Source organism: Mustela nigripes, chromosome 2 (genome assembly GCF_022355385.1).
Source record: "Mustela nigripes isolate SB6536 chromosome 2, MUSNIG.SB6536, whole genome shotgun sequence".
In the NCBI taxonomy this organism is placed as follows: Eukaryota; Metazoa; Chordata; class Mammalia; order Carnivora; family Mustelidae; genus Mustela; species Mustela nigripes.
In genome coordinates, this window is record NC_081558.1 from 200,655,869 (window position 1) to 200,662,034 (window position 6,166).

At 34.1% G+C, this 6,166-nt stretch overlaps 1 long non-coding RNA gene across 1 annotated transcript in view; it reads right to left on the reverse strand.

Moving 5' to 3' along the window:
• LOC132010283 (uncharacterized) overlaps positions 1 to 6,166 on the reverse strand; it is a 41,218-nt gene that overhangs the window by 25,279 nt on the left and 9,773 nt on the right. Inside the window, exon 3 of the long non-coding RNA XR_009402211.1 lies at positions 3,087 to 3,224. This is a non-coding gene — a long non-coding RNA (uncharacterized LOC132010283). The remainder of the gene's footprint in view (positions 1 to 3,086; positions 3,225 to 6,166) is intronic.

Below are 6,166 nucleotides of genomic sequence, written 5' to 3' on the forward strand. Positions count from 1 at the left end.
CCCCCTTTAAGTTTTCCTCCCCCCCACCCCCTGCCAAGTCCAATTGCTTATTGCCCAGAATGCATGATACAACATCTGTAGTGGCGTCTATGGAGATTTATTTATCCAGATTTTCATTAAAATAGCAACTGAATTGACTCAATAAAATGTTGCTTATCCTAATAAAGCTCCTTAGAGCTTTGCAAATTTGCATTTAATACTCTTTAGTGTCATTACAGCATTAATAATCTGTGCCTAAAGAGCAATAAAAAACTTTACACTTTCTATTTAATGGAGGTAGCTTCATAACCTTCCATTTTTATGCAACTCAGCTCTTAATGTACCTTAAATGGAATCACTGACTTAGACTGAATGAATCTGAGGCTTCTTTTAATCTGTGGGTCCTCCTGGGTTTCCTGGTCATGAAAAATAACACAGGTATGTTGTCCAGGTATATAGCACGAGCCTTCAACATCTCCCTAAGAATAAGTGACATCTAGTTTGCTCATAACAGGTGGGACGGAAAAGGTAAGAGAGAAAAGAGAAGTAGAAGTGGGAGAATAAAGGAATAAGTCAGCGCAAAGCCTCTAGCAAGCGCTACTGTGGGCAGATTCTTCAGCTGAGACTTTGAGATCCAAGGGAAATTGTCCATCAGTTATATGCCTGGCTGAGTTTTTGAAGTAAAAGAGATTCATCATGAAGGCTTTCTGGTCCCCTTCTCTCTCCTTCTTTATTTTCTGTCTTTCTATTATTCTCTCCTTCTCTCTCTCTCTGTCTCTCTCTGTCTCTGTCTTCCATTTGAATGGGAACAGGTGAAAAAGAGAGAAATTAGAAGCTGTTTAAAAACAGATTTCAAATATTACCACTAAAAACAACTGTACTGAATATCCTATACAATCAGCCAGAATGTTTGAGGGTAAGCTGCCAAATAAGAGACCAGGAGGGATAGGATCCAGGGAATTCACACGTGATGCTTTTTCTTCTTGTGATATTTGTTTGCTTGTTTGCTTGCCTGATTGTTTATTTTTTTGACTTCAAGTCATAACCAAAGTCAAATACAGAAACAACCTGTGTTTTCTGGCATCCAAAGACAATCTGATGGAACAATCATTTTTTTTTCTTTCTACTTTAAGATCTATTTAGAATGAAACCAATGGGGGAAAGGAGGAAGAGTATGAGGAACAGAAGGGGACCCATGTGTGAAAAAACAGAGGCTAGACCCCCACATTTTCCAAGAATGTATGTGTTGTGCTGCTGTTGTGGTTCTTTTGAGCTCTGTCTGGGCTGCATTTTCATTTTCACAATCTTAGATTTGTGCTGAGCTAATGTCAATTACTATAAATTTAAATGCCTAATGAAAATAGAGACAGAACCAAAGGATCTCATTGCCACCACATCAGCCAAAAGAATCTATCATGATAATAGACCCAGAATGATCTACTAAGAGAAAGACAACTTAAAACAAAATTAGACAAATATATGAAAATTAGAATGACAGGAAAATACTAAAATAATAGTTTTAAAGGCAAAACAAGAAGAAAGAAGAGAGGGGGAGATGGGTAGTAGAGTGAGACACTGAAAAAAAATACCTCACTGATAAAAAAGAAAGTGTTCAAGTTAAGCAAAAATGTAAATGAATACTGCACTTAAGAATTGAATACAAAAGAGCTTAAAATTCTGACAGGTGTGAAGTGTGGTTTTGATTTGCATTTCCCTGATGATGAGTGATGCTGAGCATCTTTTCATGTGTCTGTGGGCAATCTGTATTTCTTCTTGGGAGAAATGTCTAGTCAGGTCCTCTGCCTATTTTTAAATCAGATTATTTTGGTCTTTTGATGTTGAGTCATATAAATTATTTGTAAAATTTGAATATTAAACCCTTATTAAAATACCATTTGCAAATATATTCTGCAATTCAATAGGAGACAATGACCTTTTGTTTTGTTGATGGCTTCTTTTGCTGTGCCAAAGCTTTTTTTTTTTTCATTATATTTTTTACATTTTATAATTATTTTTATGTGGTCCCAATGGCTCCTTTTTGCTTTTGTTTCCCTTGCCTTAGGAGACATATCAATAAAACTTTGGCTCTGGCCAATATCAAAGAAATTACTGCCTTATGATTGAATAATTCCACAGCTGAGTATTTACCCAAAGTAAATAAAAGCACTAATTCTAAAAGATAGGTACACCCCTATGTTTATTGAAGGAATATTTAGCCAAGATATGAAAGCAAGCCAAGTGATGAATATATATGAAGCAAGCCAGTAGATGAATGGATAAAGATGTGGGCAGATGTATGTATGTATAAAATATTTAAAATGGAATATTACATAGCCGTGAAAAATAAGATCTTACCATTTGGGACAATGTGGATGAACTCAGAAGATATTATGCTAAAATAGGTCAGATAGAAAAAGACAAATACCATATTATTTCACTTCTATGTGGAATCTAAAAAATAAAATGAATAAAGAAACAAATAAGCAGAATCAGACCTATAAAAATGGAACAAACTGATGGTTGCCAGAGAGGAGGAAGGTAGAGTGATGGACAAAATGGATGATGGGGCATGGTAGGTACAGGAATCCACTTATGGAATGAATAAGTCATGAGGATAAAAAGTACAACACAGAAGACATAGTTTGTGGTATTGTAATTACATTATATGGAGACTGATGATAGCTACACTTGTGGTGAGCATAGCAAAATGTAGAGTTATTGAATCACTATGCTATATACCTGAAACTAATATATTTTGTTTCAACTACATTTAAATTTTGAAAAAGGGCTTAAAATTCCATGTTCTACTCAGAATAAAAGATCTTTGAAAGAGGGAAAGTAGGGCCTGGCCCATTGACCCTACATTAAGTGGGGTGGGAGGGAAGCAGTGATTTAGGCAGAAAGCAGAAGCCAGTTTGACAATGGAAATACAAGAAATAAGGAATTTTAAAAAGAAATTTGAAAATGGAAACAGTGATCTATCTTCAAAAAACCAGGTATTAGCAAAATTATACAATGAAAAATTAAACTTGAATTTTATGACAATCCAAAGATATGGAATCACCAAACCAATAACTTGTATGTCAAATATACAAGCTGGTAGATACCTGGGTGGTCCAGTGTCCAACTCTCATTTTCGCTTGAAGTCATGATCCCAAGGTTGTGAGATTGAGCCCAGCATTGGGCTCTGTGCTCAGCATGGAGTTTGCTTCAGATTTTCTCTTCTTCTCTCATTGCCCTCCCACCTGTTCATGGTGCAAAAAAATAAATAAATAAAATCTTTAAAAATATATGAAAGCTGATTTACAAATACCTTTAATCAAATTTTCTTGGAACTTCTGTACATGTAGGATAAATAGAAAACCATCCAACTCATTCCGTGGAGCTATTATAAATTTGATACCAAGCTAGAAAGGTGCAGTACAAGAAAAGGAATCAGAAGGCAACCCCATGTAAATTAGACAAATGTAGAATGGTCTTTCAAATCAGATAATTTCTTGTTTTATATTTCAAATCAGTCTCTGCTGAAGGCAGAGACTCAACCCTCTGAGCCACCCAGGCGCCCCTCAAAGAATGAAATATAATTCTGTAATGTTTCTGGCTTTTTATATAAACAAAAATAAAATCAAACCCCTAAATCCCACATATAGGAACAGATACAATGAGTGGCTTTTTAGAATATTTTCTTTGGAGATTTACAAATACTGTTTTGTGTTTTGTTTTGTTTTTTGGATTTTGGTCTTTGGAGCTTTTTTTTTTTTTTTTTTTTTACCTAATAAGGTATGTCATTTTCCTACATTTTTAAATATCAATAAAGGATAAAGAAAATTATAATTTAAAGTAAGAAACATAAGTCTGAGAAGTAATGATAGATGCAATGATTTATTTTTTAAAGTGACTATGGGAAAGTCCATAGTATCTAATTTGCCAGTACACTAGTTGTTGAACATTTATTTTCTTTGTCTTATCTCTTATCATTTATTTAAAGAAGTAACCAGTTTTTGAATTATTTTTTTAAAGATTTTATTTATTTATTTGACAGACAGAGATCACAAATAGGCAGAGAGGTAGGCAAATGCAGGGAGGGGAAGCAGGCTTCCTGCTGAACAGAGAGCCCGGCATGGGGCTCCATCTCAGAACCCTGAGATCATGACCTAAGCTGAAGGCAAAGGCTTTAACCCACTGAGCCACCCAGGAGCCCCTGAATGATTTTTTTTAAGGTTGTATTTATTTATTTTAGAGACAGAAAGTAATCAAGAGAGAGAGAACACAAACAGGGGGAGGAGGAGAATCAAACTCTCCGCTGAGCTGGGAGCCTGGCATGGGGCTTGATCTTAGGGCCTTGGGATCACAACCTGAGCTGAAAGCAGATATATAACCAACTGAGCCACCCAGGTGCCCCTGAATTTTTTTTTTTTTAAGAAATACTTTCAGGTCTGGTTTATAATTACCCATTAATTAAAGAATAATCTTTATTTCTTATAGAGATTAAAGCAGTAAACAATCATTGAGATGAACATCTTCACGTAGAGTTCTTAATTTATTTTCACACTGGGTACTAAGATTATACATTAGAGCAGGGAAAACAATTCTTTTCCAGCAAAGCCATTTCAATTCAAATAAATGTTTTGCTGTAGAGCAAAGCAACTGCAGTTCCTTAATTAGCTACAAAATGAAGATGAAAGTAAGAAAAAAGAAGATGAAGATACAAGGAGGAGCAGGAGGAGGAAGGCCATGTCAAAAATTGGGCTTTTCATTTCTGTTCCTTCACTAGCTTTGTTTTTTGAAAGGTCAGAACTCATTTGTATCCGTATTTTATAAAATTGAGAATTAATACCAACTTACTTTACATAACCTTGGAAAAGTATAATTGTGTAGTGAATACAGTAAGTAATACGTAAAACATATGTGAAAACATGAAAATAGCTAAATATATAGTTGATTACCTATAAACACGAAAAAAGCTGAATATGTATAAATGACCACCAAATTATCTCACCTGTGATGGAAACAAGAGGAAGATAAATGTTCATACAAAAGCCAAGTGAAAATCTGAATTTTGCCAAGAATAACAAATTTTACTGAGGAAAGTATTATGCATGTGTTTATGTGTGTGTGTGTCTACCCAAAACAAACAAACAAAAAACAAACAAAACCACCAGCACCAAAAAAAAAAAAAAAAAAAAGAAAGAAAGAAAAAATCTCAACAGAGACATACCTTGGATATGAATAGCATCTATGTAGTTCTCAAAAATAGTAAGTAACAAGAATACTCATTCTGAATGGTTGTGGCTGAGTATGATAGGCAAAGAAGTAATAAATGGTAGACATAAATTAGAGCATTTCAGACAATACAGACACTTTCTTGTTTCATTCATGTAGGATCTATTTATAATCTCTTCTCAACTTTTACAGGGATGAACCAGACATATAACTTCTGGAGATAAGATGAATGTTGATATATAAAACAAGTTAAATTGTTATAATTGACTTTGGTAGATTTTACGTTTTAGCAAATGTATGCATGGTTGGATTGGAAATCCAACTGTGAAGTTTAAAATTTTTAAAGAAAAGAAAATTAAAGGAGGAAAATGTGTAAGTACTATGTCAATATAGAATGCCACTTTTGTTAATAGCTACTTACACTTTTTCTCTGGAATTTCTCATTTGCTTAATTGTGCCTTACAGTTGGAATTGTTATTACTTCTCCCACGCCACCAAAAAATCTAAAAGTCATCATATCTGTGTTGTTCTCTCAGTGAATTAATCCTTTGATATAGACTTCAAAACTGTATTCCAGTTACTCGATATTTTCTATGTGACTAAAAATTTGCTTTGCCAAGAAGTCCAGGAGGTATCCATAAAATAATATATGTGGTCAACTTACTCAAATTACTTTTGTGATGGATAATTTCTTGTTTTATATTTCCATTTGGTGTATTTTTCCTTTCCTGCTAATCTCCAACTACTTTAACCTTAGAAATTGTTCAGTCATGCTAATGCATGATCTAAATTCTAATAGGAATGCAGACCAACAGAGGTGATCAAACAATGTTTATTCTTTTTTTTTTTTTTTAAATTTTTTATTTTTTATAAACATATATTTTTATCCCCAGGGGTACAGGTCTGTGAATCACCAGGTTTACACACTTCACAGCACTCACCAAAGCACATACCCTCCCCAATG